This window comes from Tenrec ecaudatus, chromosome 6 (genome assembly GCF_050624435.1).
Source record: "Tenrec ecaudatus isolate mTenEca1 chromosome 6, mTenEca1.hap1, whole genome shotgun sequence".
In the NCBI taxonomy this organism is placed as follows: domain Eukaryota; kingdom Metazoa; phylum Chordata; class Mammalia; order Afrosoricida; family Tenrecidae; genus Tenrec; species Tenrec ecaudatus.
The window spans coordinates 99,675,246-99,695,096 of record NC_134535.1 but is presented as its reverse complement, the minus strand read 5'-3'; the positions used below and the strand labels follow the sequence as shown (position 1 = coordinate 99,695,096).

The window sequence follows — 19,851 nt, the reverse complement described above, 5'->3', positions numbered from 1 at the left end:
AAAATCGATTCCTCTTCTCGTCGCTGCGAAGAGGAATGAATTCAAACAAAATACATGATAAAAAATGTATGCATTCCTTCAATCCAGATTGCAGGGAGCCCTGGTGGTGCAGTGGTTACATGTTGGGCTGTTAGCCAGAAGGCCAGCAGTTCAAAACCACCAGCCACTCAGCAGGAGAAAGACAGGACTTTCTACTCCTGTGAACACTTACAGTCTCGGAAGTTCACAACGGCTGTTCTACTCTGTCCTATAGGGTTGCTATGAGTCAGCACTGATTTGATAGCAGTGAGTTTGAGTTAGTTTAGTTTTGATACTATGTATTATGAAAATTCTTGACCACCTAGCACTTAGCATATGGCTGGAACATAGATGAATACTTTTGTTTTGTTTTGACATGAAAAGAAATACTTTTATTGGAGGCTGTTGCATCTCTTATTGCAATCCCTATATTCCTCCGTTGTATCAGGCACATTTGCACATATGTCGCCATCATGACTTTCTGTTTTGACATTTTAACTATTAATTTTGGTGATTTTTAAAACAAAAGTTACAGACAATCTGAGAAAAAAGATTGCACAGAATATACTTATTAAATAAATATTGTGATTCAACCCAAACAAGAGAAATATATTCTCCTCTGCAATTTCAGATTTAAGTTGTCTGGTCCAGAAGGAAAGGGGTGGGTGGAGGGGTGGGAGGGATCAAGGTAACTGATATTGCCTCTTAATCGTGTAAACCTCTAGTACCGACCAATTTTTCTGTTCTTCCCAACAAGTCAATTTCGATCTTCAAACCATGCCTTGTTTTTTCAAAGATATGAAGCTAAAAATTCAGTGGGGTTTGGCGGTCTCTCCTTTATGAGGTGCCGCGAGTCCCTGCAATAAGACAGGCCCAACCGTCTGACCCAGGCAGGCCCGGGCTGGCAAAGATGGGAGGTCCACCTTGTGTTTGGATGACTTCTCTGTATTCATCTTCTCATTTTCTTCTTCCTCTCGACGTCTATGAGACCATACTCAGAGTGAGGATAGTGTGCAAGCTATGTCTGTCCTTCCAGTATCTGCTCTGGCTCATGGCGCACCCTGCAAGCCACCATCCCAGGAAACCAGTCTAGAATTAGTAAGGACAGGAGGAAAGGGAGCCGATTACCCTGGGGCCCAGCTATTCCTTCTTAAGACCCCTGCACCCCACCACCAACTCCCAGCATGAACTGCTTCGGCTGTCGATGAATACTTTTTGAATGAAGAAATGAAAGAGTAAATATTTCCAACTACCTGAGAACCATGGTCCCTGTCCTCTCTTCCCATGTCTTAGTTCTCTAGTGCTGTTAGTACAGAAATACCACAAATGGGTGGTTTTAACAAACAAAACTTTATGTTCCCCCAGTGTAGGAGGCCAGAAGTTTGAATTCAGAGTGCTCACTCCAAGGTACAGGCTCGCAAACTTATTTGGCTTACTGGCCAGTCAGAAAAAAATGTTACCTAGTGGGCCCTGGCAATTAAACACTTCACACTAAGTCCATAACCCTGGGCAAAGTGCAGGTATGTGCTTTTGTAGCACCCTCCCTGCCTGCCCCCACCCCTCCATCATTCCAGTGCCTCCAGAGGACAGTATCACCCATTTGGGGAAACTGCTCTAAAGTACTGGTTCTCAACCTTGCTAATGTACCAACCCTTTAATATAGTTCCTCATGTTGTGGTGACCCCCAACCATAAAATTATTTTCATAGCTCTAATTTTGCTACTGTTATGAATCATCATGTAAACATCTGATATGCATATTTTCATTGTCACAAATTGAACATCATTAAATATAATTACAGCATAGTGATTAATCACAAAACAATATGTAATTATATATTGTGAAATATTTATGTGTTTTCCTATGGTCTTAGGTGACCTCGGTGAAAGGGTCATTCGACCCCCAAAGGGGTCGCGACCCACAGGTTGAGAACCGCTGTTTTAACAGCCCCTTTCTCCCCGGTTGACTCTGGAGTGGGTAGCCCCTGTTTCTGGAAGCTTCTAGCTTTAGGCAATCTTCACATTGCTTCACAGCAACTCTCTTCCTCCACCTCAAAGGAGTTTGACTCAGGATACATTCCTTATTTGTCTTGCCTCATATATATAAAAAAGCATGATGAGAGGACAGACATGATATTTTAGAAATGTCCTGGCAATGTCCTCAAAATTTGTGAAGGCATTTTAATTCCCTTGTACCTAGCTAACCTATCAATCAACTAGGTAGGTAAAACAAAGTCATTTAAGACAAACAGCCAAGTGTGTATCTTTACTCAGAAAGCTACTGGCGGGTTATGCTCCGCAACATAAAGATCTCAACTTTGGAAAATGAAAGCACAGAATACGGAAAATTGGCAATAGAATGGATATCATGAAGGGAAATCTCAGGATGACAATATTGAAGAATAACCTGTCTCTACTGAAGCAACAGGACAACAGGGAATCCTTATTTTAGAAATGAAGCTAATAGATTATCTGATGCATTAGTATTGGCATTGGTACTGGGAGGAATTTTACAAATGTATTGGCAAGACTGACGACAATCGTAGAAACCGGTACTGGTGCTCATGGTACAACATGGTGAACATTGCTACCTGACATTTGCTATGAAATGAGCTGTCTAACTCCTGGAGCTGGTGGTTTTGTCTGTACCCAGCTTTCCTAATATCCGAAGGTACATTTCTAAGCTCATTTGGCTCAGAGAGGAAAGTCTGAGTCCTGATACTATCTTTTCACCTTTAATTTTTCTCTCCCATTCCTGTACTTTAAAAAAATCATTCTAGTAGAAACTCTTAGAGTTCTTATAGCAGTCCTTACATCAATTGTATAAAGCACATTGGTACATATGTTGCCATCATCATTTGCAAAACATTTTCTTTCCACATGAGTCCTTAGTATCAGCTCCTCTTTTTTCCCTTCCTCCCTTATCCTCCCACCCCTGATAAATTATAAATTATTATTATTTTCATATCTTAAACTGTGTTGTCTCCCTTCATCCACATTTCTGTTGTTCATCCCCTTGGGGCGGGTGGTGTTATATGTTGATCGTTGTGATTGGTTCCCCCTTTCTCCCCACCTTCCCCCTACCCTCATCGTATGGCTACTATCATTACTGTTCCTGAGGGGCTTATCTGTCTTGGATTCTGTGTGCCAAGAGCACTTATCTGCACCCATGTACAGACTCTGGTCTAGCAGGATTTGTAAGGTAGAACTGGGGTCATGATAGTGGGGTGGCAGAAGAAGCATTAAAGAAGTAGATGAACATTTAAAATAAGAACAATAATCCTTGTCACCGTCTCATGTCACAGGGGTGTTATAATGATGAATGATCTCTAGGAGTGGATTTAGTCTGCTGAGTTATTTGTAACCCATATTGCCGCACCACCCTTTGACTTTTCTAAGAGGAATGGAAAATGGTTACATTAAGTGTACCACAAATTATATTTCTGTCATGTTTAGCTTTAAAAACCAACACAGATTTTCATAGAAATTCAAGTTTTCATTGGCTAGCGAAGAATCTTTGTAAAATTCCAAGTATAAAACTTTTTGTGTAAATGTAAATACATTTTTGTTGGCATTAAAATAATCTCTTTAAAAAATAACCAAAAAAGAAGAAGTAGATGAATGTTGTGTGTTTTGTCGGTGCTATACTGCACCCTAGCTGACTTGTCCCTTCCTTATGACCCTTCTGTGAGGGGAGGTCCAATTGTCTACAGCTGGACTTTGGGTCTCTACTCTGCACTGCCCCTCATTCACAATGATATGGTTTTTTTTTGTTCTTTGATGCCTGAAACTTGATCTCTTTGACACCTCATGATCACACAGGCTGGTGTGCTTCTTCCATGTAGGCTTTGTTGCTTCTCAGCTAGATGGCTGCTTGTTTACCTTCAAACCTTTAAGATCTCAGATTCTATATCTTTTGATAGCCTGACACCATCAGCTTTCTTCACCACATTTGCTTATGTGCCCTCTTTGTCTTCAGCAATCATGTAGGAAGGTGAGCATCATGGAATGCCAATTTAATAGAACAAAGTGTTCTTGAATTGAGGGAGTACTTGAGTAGAGGCCTAATGTCCATGTGCTACCTTAATACTAAACCTATAAATATATGCACATAGATTTATTTCCCCATCATCATATAGAAATATATTTACATATGGACACGCCTTTATTTAGACCTCTATAAATGCTCTTTGCCTCCTAGTTCCTTCCTCTATTTCATTTTACTTTCCTCTTGTCCCACTATCATGTTTGGCCTTCATTTGGGTTTCAGTAATTCCCCTCAGTTACCCTGTCCTTGATCAAGCCCTACCAGGCCTCCTACACCCTCCTCACCATCAGTTTTAGAGCACTTGTTGTTTCCTTGTCCCTGGGTTTGCTAACACCACTTCCTTTCCTCTCCCTCCCCCTCTCCCCCCCCACCCACTCCCTGGAACCATCAGTCCTGGATTTTTCTCCTCCAGCTTATTTATCCAGCCTATCTTATCTAGAAAAACCTGCACTAAAAAACAAGACAGAGCAAAACAAAGCAACAAAAGAAAACAAAATAACAACAAAACCAATGGCAAAAAAAGAGAGAAAAACCTGTACCTAGTTCAAGGTCTGCTTGCTGACCTTTAGGAGGTTTTCAGGTGGAGTCTGATGGGGTGCCACACCCTGGCCCCAAAGTCTATCTTTGGCATTCCTTGGGGACTTTGCTCTGTTCCCCTGGCTGTTCTGTTGCACCCCCTTAGTGTTTCGCTTCAGTGTGGTGGGGTCAGATAAGGCGTAATTCCTGCACTGTGTCGCTAGTGTTGTCCCCGTAGCACTATGGGTCAGCAAGGGACATCATGTCTCATAGTGGGGCCACTAGGGGCTTCTTAAGTTTTATCTCGTTCATCAGGGGAAGGATGGTTTCTGGTGTGTTTTTGTTTGTTTGTTCTTTTTTCCAGTGATCCGTTTTCTGCAACACAAAATGTAGGAGCGAGGCAGACTAGCAAAAGAAATTCCATTTTTGTCAGCTGCTGAATGACCTGCCTCCTTTCTGCTCCCATCTCGGAAAGTTCCACTAGTGATTGATTTTAGAATGAACTCTTAATGTTCTTGAGATCACAACATGGTAATTAATACTATTGTTCCTTTTGATGTTGGAACCAGGTTATTATAATCAATGCTGAATCCTGTAATGCTTTAAAGTTACCCTGCAACTCTAACGAATAGTAGCATTAATTTTGCTTTCTGATTCTGTCCATACTTGCTTAAGTTCTACACATGTAATAAATGAGTTTTTGCCTTTAAAGATGGACTGAAATCGCTTTTAGATTCTAGCAATCTGGTTATAACGGAATAAAGACTTTTCTAAATTATAGTGACTGTCATGTACTTGAACCTGTAACAGGAGAATTCTTAGCTTTTAATGATTTTCAAGTAAAATTCAATATTGTCAACTCATTAAATACTATTTGTTGCCATGTTACAGATGTTAATTCCATGAAAACTGCTCCATTCTGCCAGTTCCACAATTAAATAATTAGCATCCTTATAATTATTTAACCTGAGGACCCAGATCAACAAGGATTCCTTAGAAAACTGCTGGTTGTTTTCAACAAATTGTTTCCCAGTTTCTTTATACCATAATGCTGGGCTTTTATAGTGACTTGTTGACTTCCATGAAACCTTACACAGTTTATTAGTTGAGGGATCTCACGGAGGTGGCAGCACAAGGCACTGCAGCATCTTTCCGTGTCTGCAAAAGGACAGATACGAGGATGCAGTGTTGTAGTCACCTTAGAACACGCCATGCCTTTCCCTTCCCGTTATCAGTCATTTCATTTCCAACAAGTTCACAACCAGTAGCCATGGGATGCCATTTTAAACTTTTCTGCTCAGTATTTTTAAACAACATATATTGTTAATAAATCATTTTATTGGGGGCTCTTACAGCTCTTACAACAATCCATACATCAATTGTATCAAACTCATGTGTACATAGGCTGCCATCATGATTTTCAAAGAATTTTCTTTCTGCTTGAGCCCTTGGTGTTAGCTCCTCTTTTCCCCTCCCTCCCTCACCCTCCCACCCTGGACCCCTGATAAATTATAAATTATTATTATTTTCATGTCTTACACTATCCACTGTCTCCCTTCACCCACGTTTCTGTTGTTTGTCCCCTGTGGGTGGGTTATATGTCAATCATCATAAAGGGTTCTCCATTTCTCCCCTTTCTCCCCCATCCTCATGGTATTGCTACTCCTGTTACTGTTCCTGAGAGGTTTATCTGTCTTGGATTCCGTGTGTTAAGAGTTCTTATCTGTACCATTGTACATGCTCCAGTCTAGCCGGACTTGTGAGGTAAAAGTGTGGTAATGAGCGTATGGGGGAAGAAGCATTAAAGAATTAGAGCAGTGGTTCTCAACTTTCCTAATGCCACGACCCTTTAATACAGTTCCTCATGTTGTGGTGACCCCCCAACCATAAAATGATTTTCATTGCTACTTCATAACTATAATTTTGCTATTGTTATGAATCATCATGTGAATATCTGATATTTTCATTGTAACAAATTGAACATAATTAAAGCATAGTGATTAATCAAAAAACAATATGTCATATATTGTTAACTATTTATTTCTAGTTACAAATAAATGAAATTTTGTCTTGAAGCATGGTGTAGCATGAGTAACAGTCTTGATATAACAGCAGTAAAATTACATTCCTACATTTTGTTACAGTATGTGTAAAAAGCCAACTTCAGTGTGGAGTTTGAGATAGCTTCTCTCTCACCAGATCAGCCTATCCGTGTTTTTCGATGGTCTTAAATGACCCCTGTAAAATCATTGTTCGACCTCTGAAGGGGTCTCGACCCACAGGTTGAGAACCGCTGAACCAGAGGAATGTTGTCTGTTATGTTGGTACTATATCAGTTTAGTTTTTTTTTTAAAAAACTCCCAACCCATTTAATATGTGCTAAGTGATTCAGATCAATGTTTTATCAATTCCACTAATAAAATAAATTCTTGGACTGAAGTCATAAAGCTTTAGTTTAGTTTTTTTTTAATCAAATCATAGTTCACAGATTAGTTTCCTGACATTCTGACATGGAAACATTTCATTCCTGGTCCATTTCCTCATTCGATAAGGTTGTTTTTGTATTTTTAAAAAATCGAGTCAAGGATCTTCATATCATGTTACACATTTGTTATAAATTGAGATTAATGGAAGTACTAACAGGACATAATCCATTCCAAGTACCAGTTTATCATATTCAAAGGGTGCATGAGAGGTAATTCAGCATGCAAGCAAGCGCCACTTGTGACAAAAGGTCTGGTAATTATTCCAGACATAGTTTTTAAGACCTCTTATTTCAGAAGACATGATCAATTACAAGGGATAAAGGGTGGCTCACCTAAATACTCAAAACTCTCTTAGTTATACTTTCTAGGGTCTTTGGGTGCTGCAAACAGTTAATACCTGACACACAGGAAATACCCATTAAATAGAGATTGACTTGACAGCACCTGGTTTGGTTTATCAGTCTTACTGTTCTTCAGTATATGTGTAGCACTCTGTAAGGCAGTTATATCACATCAGCAAAAAGTTATATAATATGTAATCTGGACAACCAGCTACATCTCGTGCAGAAAAGCATGGTCTACGGAGCATTCCAAAATTATCTTAATTTAGTACATTCTAGAGATTAATATTGGCCAACTCACCTGCTTATTTGGGGTCGATTCGAAGTCATAGTGATCCTATACGATGGAGTATAACTGTTTCCTAAGGCTTCAGAGCCGTAATCTTGACAGAAACAGGCTGCCACATCATTCTGTGAAGGATCCAAACTGCTGATCTCTGAGTTAGCAGCTCAACACTTAACCCATATACCACTATATTAGACTGGGTTCTTCAGAGAACAAAACCAGTGAGGCTTATGTGTGTGCATATCGATGCATATGTATATATGTAAATAAATTTGTATAAAGAAATTGACTTATACAATTGTAAAAATGATTAAATCCTAATCTGATCAGGTTCCATGTCTATGAGTCATATGTTACACTGGAGACTTCTTCTGACACTATGGGTTTGGTAGCTGATGAATTCAAGCAAGAAGACTACACACTAGTGACTACAGTTATAAATGAATCCTAGATCATCAGGTCAGATGGAAGATTACTGATGACTTCCAGATGCAGTCAGCAATATGGCAGGCTGTGGGAAACAGAAAGATTTCTCCCAAGTTGTCTCCCCCAAAGATATGCCAAACATTAGAGGCTGTTTGCCAGTACTTGGTGGGAGGTTACATGCTTAGAGATGTCTTCCCTAAAGGCAGTCTGGTCCAGAGTAGGTGGGGTTCACACCCTACTGATAATGGTTTCTATAGAGAGCCAGACAACAGGTCAAATGGCTGAGTGACATCCAAAGTTAGGCTGCCATCCTGAATCTAGGATCCACCCATCTTGTCATATGTATACCCCCAATCCCTCCCCTTCCTATTGTGTGTATGTCCCTAGATAACCTCCCCCCCCTCATCACTCTATTACCTATACCACAACCCCTTCCTGTGATGTATATCCTTACCTGTAATTAGGGGCTTTTTACACCCCCAAAATTATATAAGCCTTGGTTAGTAATAAACTTGCTCTCGCTCGCTCCCCTTCCTTCCCCTGGCTCTCTCCCTGGTCCGCTCTTCTCTCCAGTTCTCTCTCCCAGCCCTCACTCTCCTGGTCCCCTGGTCCCTCTCCCCTTGTCCTCCTTTCCCTCCCCCTCTCTCTTGCCCTCTTGGCTCCCATCTCCACATGGACCACTGAGAGGGGTATATATATATATATATATATATATGCTGTACAATTGCTCCTGTCAAACCCTCAATTAGTTGGGGGGGGGACTGGCCTTTCCCCCACAGCAGGCCATTGACTCAAAGAACCAAGGGTTGATGAGCTAAACGAAGGCTCAGGCTCAGCAAATAGTAAACCAAGCTTTCTAAATCATCCACTTGTATGGGAAGCAGACCACGCCTCCCAGACAATGTCTTTTCAACTGATTGTATCAGGACAGAGATATGAGTAAGAGTGTTATATCCCACCCTAATTTTCTTACAATAATTAAGGATTAGGTCACATTATGCTTGGTAAAGTAATAGAAAGTCAATGAAAAAGATGAAGATTTTGATGAGATGGATTGACTAATCAGCTGCAACAATAGACTAAAACCTAACAATTGTGAGGATGGCACAGGACTGGTATACATAGGGCCACTATGAATTGGAAGTCATTGAAAGCACCCAACAACATAGTGATTATTTCATCTAGAAAAAATATTTAACACATATACTTACAGATTTAAGATCACAGGTAATGATTGCCCCTGACCCAAGCCATAGTATTTTCAGTTGCCTCATATGCAGTGTGAAAGTTGGACATGGATTAAGGAAGACTGAAGAGATATTGATGCATTTGCATTGTGGTTCTGGCAAAGAATGTTGGAAGTACCATGGGCTGTCAAAAGATCAAACAGCTCTGTCTTGGAAGAAGCATGAATATAACCAAATTCTTAGAAGCAAAGATGGTGAGAAATATTTCAGAATATAGAAAAGAATAATCTACTGCCAAATTCATTTTATGGAGCAAGAATAACCCTGATACCTAAGCCAGACAAAGACATCACCAGAACTGGAAATTATAGCCCCAAATCCCTTATGAATAGAGACACCAAAATGTTCAGCAAAATTCTAGCCAACGGAATTCAACAAAAATATTTTAAAAAACAAACTCATTGCCATCAAGTTCATTCTGACGCATAGCTACCCTATAGAACAGATAGAACTGTCCCTGTGGGTTTCTGAGACTGTAACTCTTTATGAATAGAAAGCCCCATCTTTCACCCATGAGCAACTAGAGGTTTGAAACTGCTGACTGTGGTTAGCAGCCCAATACATAATCACTATGCCACAAGGGCTCCAGACTTATCATCTAGATGGTTCAATATTACAAAGACAAACAATGAAATCCACCACATCAACAAAACAAAGGCAGAAAACCGCCTGGTTATATCAATCAATGCAGAAATGGTATTACATAAACTTCAACATCCATATTTGATTTTTTAAAAAACAATAAAATGGACTAGAAGAGCAATTCCTCAATATAATCAAAGCCACATAAGCAAAACCAAAGGCTAGCATCTGACTTACCTGAGCGAAATTGAAAACATCCTCCTCTGAGCACACACCTGCCAGGGTTGTCCTTTATCAACATTTTAATTTAAGAGAATCCTGGAAGTCTTAGCCAGAGCAATAAGACATCAAAAATATAAAAGGCATCCAAATTGTCACAGAAGAAACAAAACTTTTATTTTCAGATGACATAATCCTATATATAAAAAGCTCCAAAGTAAAAAAAAAAAAAAAAAAAGCTCCAAAGATTAAAATTTTTATCTTGCTGGAACTGATTGAAAATATTGTCAATATAGCACTCTATAAGATCAAGATACCTAAATAAATTGGATTCTTGTGTATTAAAGAAGATGACTCTGAAAAGAAAATTTAAAGAAAAAGATATTTTACAATAGATGCCCAAAAGATACAATACTTAGGAGTAAACCTAACTACCAGAGAAACAAAATATGTATACAAAGAAAACTATAAAACACTTCTACAAGAAACTAATAGAGACACAAATGGAAGACTAACCCATACTTGTGGATAGGAAGACTTAATATAGTCAATATTACAGAAAGCACTATATAAATTCAATGCAATTTCAATCCTGGTCCCAGCATAATTTCCCACAGAAAATGAAAAGCTAGTCATCAAGTTTATAGGGACTAGAAAGAAAACCAAGATAAAGAAAACACTATTAAATAACAAAAACAAAATAGGAGGCCTTTCACTGCCAGAGTTCAAAACCTATTACATAAACACACATTGGTACAGATAAGCACTCTGGAGACATGGAATTCAGGAAAGATAAACCCCTCAGGAACAGTAGTGGGAGTCACAATATTATGAAGGTAGGGGGATAGCTAGGCAGGGGGAAGGGTGAGAAAGGGGAAATCATCACAAGATTGGATATATAGCCTCGCCCCCCAAAGGGACTAATAATAGAAATGTGGGTGAAGGGAGACAATGGACAGTGTAAGATATGAAATAACAATATATAATTGATCAAGGATACACAGGGATGGGAGAGTGGGGGAAGGCGGGGGGAAAGAGGAGCTTATACCAAGGGCTCAAGCAGAACATATTTTGGAAATGATGATGACATATGTAAAAATATGCTTGATACAACTGATGTATGTAATGTTATAAGAGCTGTAAGAGCCCCCAATAAAATGATTTTCTTCAAACAAACAAACCTATCACATAGCCACAGTGACCTCAACAGCTTGGTATTGTTACAGCCAGACATGTGGATCAATGTACTAGAACAGAGAACCCAGAAATACAACCAAGTGCCTACAGAATCCTGATTTTTTAATAAAAAATTAAAACATGTTAAGTGGGGAAGAGATAGTCTTCAATAAATGATACTGGAAAAATTTGGTCTCTACATTCAAAATAATGAAATGGGATAAATACCTCACACCATGCACAAAAACAAACTCTGGATTAATTAAAGACCTAACTATAAACCCTAGGAACATAAGAATCATCAATGAAAAAAATAGAGACAAACTAAGACCTTAAAACAAGGCATAAATATGGTACCAAATATAAGGGAAAACACGTACAATACAGAAGACAAAATAGAGGTGGGGGATCTTCTAAATAATGCATTTATGTATATCAAAAGACTTCACCAAAACAGTAAAGACAGAACCCACAGATTGGGGGGTGAAGCAGGGGGACATTTGAAAATGACATATCAGATAAAGGGCTAATTTTTAAAATCTATAGAAAACTGCCATCTAGCTTAGAAGCAACAAAATCCACATGGAAGAAGCACACCAGCTTGTGTTACCACGAGGTGTCAAAGGATCAGGTACCAGGCATCAAAGAACAAAAAAAAAATCATATCATTGTCAATGAGAGGGAGTGCAGAGTGGAGATTGAAAGCCCATCTGTAGGCAACTGGACACCCCTTATAGAAGGGTCTCAGGGAGGAGATAAGCCAGTCAGAGTACATGCAGTGTAGCAACAATGAAACACACAGCTTTCCTCTAGTTCTTAAATGCTTCCTCCCCTCTACTATCATGATCCCAATTCTACCTTACAAATCTGCCTAGACCAGAGGATGTACAGTGGTACAGATAGGAACTGGAAACACAGGGAATCCAGGACAGATGATCCCTTCAGGACCAGTGGTGAGAGTGATGAGAGAGGGTGGAGCAAAGGTGGCGTAGAAAGGTGAACCAATTACAAGGATCTACATATAACCTCCTCCCTGGGGGACGGACAACAGAAAAGTGGGTGAAGGGAGACATTGGACAGTGTAAGATATGACAAAATAATAATAGTTTATAAATTATCAATGATTCATGAAGAAGGGGGAAGCAGGAAAGGAGGGAGGAAAATGAGCTGATACCAAGGGCTCAAGTAGAAAGAAAATGCTTTGAGAATGATGATGGCAACAAATGTACAAATGGTCTTGACACAATGGATGTATGTATGGATTGTGATGAGTTGTACAAGCCCCCAATAAAATGATTTTTAAAAAGCTATAGAAAGCTACATCACTTCAACAAGAAAAACATTAATAACCCAATCAAAAAATGTTCATAGAGCAGAGACAATTAATTAAAAATGGCATCTAGGTGGCCAACAATCATTTGAAGAAATACTTGTGTTTGTTAGTTATACGATAAATACAAATTTAAACAAGGAGATAGCACCTCACACTGATACTCTTAGCAGTATTCAAAAAAGCAGAAAAGAGTAAATACTGGAGAGAATATGGAGAGAAGGGAATGCTCATACATGGCCGCCAGGATTGTAGACTGGACAACCACTATGGGAAACGTATGACACTATGCTCCTGTAACCTCTCTACTTGGTATATACCCTAAAGAAATAAGGAACAGACATGCACACCCATGCTTATCACAGGCATTTCTCTAATAGTAACAGAGATGGAAAAAGCAAAATCCCCACCTGTGACGGAATGGATTAACAAACTGGTACATGCACACAATGAAATATTATGCATTCTTAAAACACAGTAATGAGTCCATCAAACACCTCATGGCATAGACAAAATTGGAGACCATTAGTATTCAACAAAAGTATTTAGTCTCATAAAGATAAATATTTCATGACACCAGTATTATAGTGGGAAAAAATAGTTTTCACACAAAAAGAGAAGCTTTTGAAGTCTAAGCTGAGGCCAGGGGAAGGGAGGAGGGAGAGGAGTGTGGGAGAGACAGAGAGATAAGGAGGGAGGATGGGTGGGAAATGAGAAAACAAGAAGAAAGAACTGCATACCAGGAGCTTCCTGGGTCCTGGTGGCTGTTTTAAAGTGATGGGCTAGGCAACTGCATACAGTTGTTGTTCTTTGTATGTGTGACATTCCACAAGTAAAGAGAAAAAGTTAAAATTTTCAGAGAAAGAAGGGTCACAGCCTAGAAACCCTTCAGATTCCTTCCCCACAAGACGACGGAAACACCCATCCAAGTGGCTGGAAAAGGAGGGAAAGTAAAGTTGAAACTGACTTAAATTCTTTTTTTAAAAAATCATTTTATTAGGGACTCATACAACTCTTATCACAATCCATACATATATCAATTGTGGAAAGCACATTTGTATATTCGTTGCCCTCATCATTCTCAAAACATTTGCTCTCCACCTAAGCCCCTGGCATTAGCTCCTCATTTTTACCCCTCCCTCCCTGCTCCCCCCTCTCTCATTAACTCTTGATAATTTATAAATTATTATTATTTTGTCATATCTTACACTGCCTGACGTCTCCCTTCACCCACTTTTCTGTTGTCCGTCCCCCGGGGAGGAGGTTATATGTAGATCCTTGTAATCGGTTCCCCCTTTTTACCCCACCCTCGAAACTGACTTAAATTCTTGATGGCGCACAAAAAGGGTGAATTGTACACTATGTAAGCCTTTAGGTTTGGGTTATATTATTTACAATCCTTGGATCACAGAGGCTGGTGTGCTTCTTCCATGTAGACTTATTTGGATTTATTTGATGCCTCATTTAGGTGGTGGCTTGTTGGAAAACAAGCTTTTAAACCTCAGATGCTATTCTTTCTGATAGCTGAGCACCTTCTCCTTTCTTCATCACACTTTGCTATAACACTCACAGCTTCAGTGATCTCATAAGAACTAATTTTTTCTTAGATTTGGGCTAGAATTAAGTGCAACTCCAAAATCCATTCATACATCTATAGTTTATGTGTCTACGATTCTCCTTAGAGACATCATTGTCATTTTGTGTTAGTGAACATTACCAATCATCCCCCTGGGGCATCATTTCTACTGCCATCAAGCCAGTGGCAGGGTAGAACTAACTACTCCAGTGAGTTTCTGAGCCTACAAATCATCATGGGAGTAGAAAACCTTGCCCTTCCCCTGCAGAGCTAGCTGGTGGTTCTGAAATGCTGACCTTGTGGTTAACAGCCCAGTGGTAACCACTATACATCGACAGTGTCATTAGTTTAGCCAGAGGCATAGAATTTAAAACACTGTTAAGAAGAGATTTTGAACCACAATATATGCATAGCTGACTTCTAGATTAAAATTTTAAGTTACTGGACGCTATTTACACAAACAACAGGGATTGGTGATTAGGAAAATCTTCCAATAATGTTCATTCGAAGCAGATCCACGCCTACTAGATGAATACGTGTCATAATGAAGCAAGGAAGGCATTAAAATAGTATGTACAAAGTAGTTATGCCATTCATTGGGCAACCTCAAGGTAAGAAACTCGATTCAAGGTTGAATGACCCTACCAGTTCCATGCCCCTAGGCTAGTAGTCATCTACTTCCTGCACTAGGGAGTTACAGCCCTAAATCCAATGTTTACAGGGAGTTTCGGGTAAAGCCCAGTTCACTCAGTGGGGTTTATACCTTGAGTCCTTCTGGTGTGGCCTATGGAGGATGTGTGCCTCGAATGAACAGAGTCTAAAACCACAGTAAGTCATCTGTAGCGCATGGATTGGCTCAAGAGCTGTGAGGAAAAAAGCTGTTCCTTAGGCAAACGGACAGGACCACCACCTTTCCTGGCTCAAGGTCAGAGAAACGTGCTGATAGCTCTCCCCACCGGAGTTAATGAAGTAGTTTCTGGACTGTCTGGCACCTCAGATAAATGGACACTATGCCCCTTGTTCCCTGGCAGAGGCTGCAAACAAGCAGTACATGCAGATACTGTCCCCAGCCTCATCCTCCCCTCCCGTCTATGAAAAACTTGGTTGAAGTGTAACTGTTCTCTTGTATACTCTTAAAGAATTGTAAACTGCTCTTCTGTGTTGACCTGTCATGTCTTGCAGGGAAAAGTATTTAAGCCTGCCCCTAATAAAGCTCTGAATCCCGGAGTCTCATTGTAGGGACTCCCCTGCCCTAACTTTTGTCTGTCTCTGAACAGCCAGTCTCTACATTATCTTACAAAGGACTAGATAGAAACTAGGCTGAGAGTGTCCCTATTTACCTATCAACAGAGACATACTTGCCTTCTTTGAAACATACATACCCCCCTACTTACACACACATACACACACATCATGACTTGAATTTCCAGTTACATTCATTCATAACTCTGGTGGGATTGTCTGTTGGATTGGAGTGACCTTAGCACAATTTTGTAGGGCAGTGGTTGCGGGTTCAAATAAATGACAGCTACAATAATGTCTTGGAATTTAGAACAGTCTTGATTCAACTAGCTGGGCTACCAAGAAACAGAGAGTGTTTCCCTTCATAGCAGCCCACGTGGAACTCTCAAGGAGCCTAGGAAGGCATTTATCAGGGACTTAAGCAAGCATGTGACAAAAGCAGAAAGCAAAATTAATGGGTTAATTGAAACTTCAAAAAGAGCAAGTAAGCATTGCAGGGTACATCTACTACTAAAAAACCCACAACAGCAGGATTGATTATGGCATCCTGCCTAAGGAAAGAATAGTAAGATTAATTACACCATTCAGATGGCAACATCAAAGTGAACAATATAAAGAATAGTCTAAATTAATTACAATGTCCTGATCCCGGGAACATAATCATACATTCTAAAATCAGTCACTACCAGGGATTTCTGAGAAGGGAGGGGAAGCAGGCAGGTTATATAACAGCTTTCTGGGATGGGAGGAGGAGCAGGCAGGTCATCTAGTAGTGGACAATGGAGTTTCTTTTGCTAGTTTGCCTCAGCAGCAACTGAATAATCTTCTCCCTCCCCCATATCTTGAAAAATTGACCCCAGCTGAGGTGAGATGCTAGGCAGGCTCTGTATCTCATTACTTAGAGGACTGGATTTGAAGAATACATGCCCTGGGAGCAGTGGTCTGCCTTCATCTTGGTTTGCATCTTATTGTAGTGGTCTCATACGAGATTTGTCCTTTTGTGATTGAGTACCTCACTCAGCATAATGGTTTCCAGGTCCCTCCATGTCATGAGGTGCTTCATGGTTCCACTGCTGTTTTGGGGGGAATGCATAGTATTCCACTGTGTCTAGGTACCATAGTTTCTTTAACCATTCTTCTGCTGATGGGCATTTGGACTGTTTCCAGATTCTTGCTATTGTGAACTGGGCTGCAGCAAACATGGGAGCAGATGTCTATTTGTGTTCTGCCTCTTATTTCTTAGGGGTATATGCCCAGCAGTTATTGCTGGATCGTGTGGTGTTTCTATTCCCAGTTGTTTTAGGTATCGCCAGATTGCTTTCCACAATGGTTGTACATATTTACAAGCCCAGTAGCAATTTGTAAGAGTTCCGATCTCTCCACACCCTCTCCAGCATTTGTTGTTCTCTGTTTGTTTTTATTGGGCTATCACTGTGGGTGTAAGAACTAATATTCTTGTATTTAAGTACGGATGTACACAAGCTAGGGTTATCTTAGGAGTACCATTGGGAGAGGATTTTTTTCTTACAGATATGAAAAAATTGTAATGGAGAGAAAAAATTATGAAAATTAAATTATATTCCTTCTAGCAACAAATCAACATCCTTTTGATCCACATTCTTCCTAATATATGATATCAGATTTCTTAATAATTTTCCCAATCAAATGAGTAGGAAATGACATGTCTTTGTAGCTTTGGTTTATAGTCTTGATTATTACAGATTAATATTGTTTCTTTGGAGTAATGCTTGTCCATGATCTTTAGGCTGGGATGACTAAAGAAACAAATCTATTGAGACTCATATGTGTGTAACAGAGAGTTTTATGTCCAATAATAATTGTATATTAAGAAAACATCCCAGTCCAGTCCAGATCAAGTCCATAAGTCTCATATTAGCCCATGAATTCTTCTGTAGACACACGTAGTACATGCAATTATGCTGAATGTAGGAAGACCACAAGCAGTTGGATGGGAAGTCCTGTGGGTCCAGTGGTGGTGGAAGCATCTCCAAGGCTCTAGCTGCCATCAGTGTGGCTCCATACAGCTTGTCAACAGGGATGTGAAACAGAGAGAGTGTATGTGTCCCACCTCCAGCGAAGAAGACAGGAGTTCCCAGAATCCTCAGGAGAAGGCCATGCCCACACAGAAGCATTATTGGCTATGACCTGATTGACATGCTAGACTCCACCCCTTTGCTCAAGTTGACAGATTATGTAACTACCACACACCCCAATGAGTGGGACTTATAAATTTACTAGCTTAAATACATTTTTCCTGTATCTTGATACTAATCCTTTGACAGGTATGTGTATTGAAAATTCATTTTCCTAATTTTTAGCTTGATTTTTCATTTTCTTTAATGTGTTTTGCATGAAGAAATGTTCTTAATTTTAACATAGACAGCATTTCATATTATTTTAGAATTAGTGCTTTCTGTGTCTTGATTAAGAATTTTTTCACTATCCCAAAGCAATATATACACACACACATATATATAATATTATATTTATTTCCCAAAGTTAAATTTTTTTGCCTCTAAAAGCTTTGACTTTTCAACTGCTTCATCTGGCCAGTATGTGCCTGTCAGTTTGCTGTACTGTGGTGGTGGTTTGCATATTGCTGTGATGCTAGAAGCTATGTCACCGGTATTTCAAATACCATCAGGGTCACCCAAAGTGAACAGATCTCAGCAGGCTCACAGACTAAAAACAGACTATCAAAAAGAAATATGCTTTCCAGTTTTGAGGGATTAGGCACTAGGAACCCTATGAATAGTGAAACATTGTCCTATATTGAAAACCTCACAAATAGAAGCAGAGCATTGTCAGAAATAGTGCCAGAAGATGATCTCATGTTGGAAAGCACGCAAAATATGAAATAGACAGCAAAAAGATTGATATAATATGCATGAATGAGCTGCAAGGCAGTTGTATTGGCCATTTTGAACCAGGCAGTCCTATGGTTTACCATACCAGGAACGACAGACACATGAGTGACATCACTTTCATTGTCAAAAAAGGACATTTTCATAATTTATTTTAAAGTGCATTGCTGTCTGTGATAAAAAATATCCATCTAAATATGAGGAAATCTAGTAAATACAACTATAATTAGATAAATGCATCAACCACTAAAGCTAGTAATGAAGAAACTAAAGTATTTTATGAATGTCTTCAGTCTGAAATTAATCAAACATGCAACTACGATGCATAGATAATTATTGGGCATTGAAATGCAAAAATTGGAAACAAGAAGGAACAGTAGTTGAAAAATATGAACTTCTTGACAGAAATAAAGCTGGAGATTGCATGGTAGAACTTTGCAAGATCAATGACTTCTTCCTTGTAAATGCCTTTTTTTTCTTCAATAACACAAATGGCACATGGGGACTTCTCCAGGTGGAATACACAGAGATTAAATTGAGTACATCTGTGTGGAGACACGACAGAGAAGCTCAATATGACCAGCTAAAACCAGGCTTTGGGCCAACTGTGGAACAAAAATCAATTGCTCATATGTCAGTTCAAGTTGAAGCTGAAGAAAATGATAAGTCCTTGAAAGCCAAAAGACAACTTTGAAGATATCTCACCTAAATGTCAAGATCAACTAAAGAATAGACTCGATAAATTGAACATTAATGACAGAAGACCAGATGAGCTCTGTAAGGATAACTACACCATCATGCGTAAAGAAGGCAAAAAGTCGTAATGTAACCAAGAGGAATAGCTGAAACCCTGGTGGGACTGAGCATGACAGTGGGACAGGAGCAAAGTCAAAGGAAATAGAGGAGAGACCTGGAAGGCAAAGGGCATTTATAGAGGTCTAGATAAAGACATGTACATATGCAAATATATTTATATATGAGGAAGGGGAAATAGATATATGTGCATATATTTATAGGCTTAATATTAATGTAGTAGAAGGACATTGGGTCTCCATTCAAGTACTCCCTCAATGCAAGAATACTTTCTTCTATTAAATTGGTATTCTATGATGCTCACCTTCCTGACACAACCGCTGAAGACAAAGCGGGTGCATAAACAAATGTGGTGAAGAAAGCTGATGGTGCCCGGCTATCAAAAGATATATCGTCTGGGGTCTTAAAAGCTTGAAGGTAAACAAACTGTCATCTAGCTCAGAAGCAACAAAGCCCACATGGAAGAAACACACCAGCCTGTGGGATCATGAGGTGCTGAAGGGATCAGTTATCAGGCATCAAAGAACAAAAATCATATCATTGTGTGCTCACCTCCATGATATGATCGCTGAAGACAAATGGGTGCATAAGCAAATGTGGCAAAGAAACCTGATAGTGCCAGCTATCAAAAGATATAGTGTCTGAGGTCTTAAAGACTTGA

General features: G+C 39.5%; 1 pseudogene; it reads right to left on the bottom strand.

The window, feature by feature from the left end:
- Positions 1-775: 775 nt before the first annotated feature.
- Positions 776-1,093, bottom strand: LOC142451560 (protein dpy-30 homolog pseudogene; annotated as a pseudogene).
- Between the last annotated feature and the right edge of the window lie 18,758 nt (positions 1,094-19,851).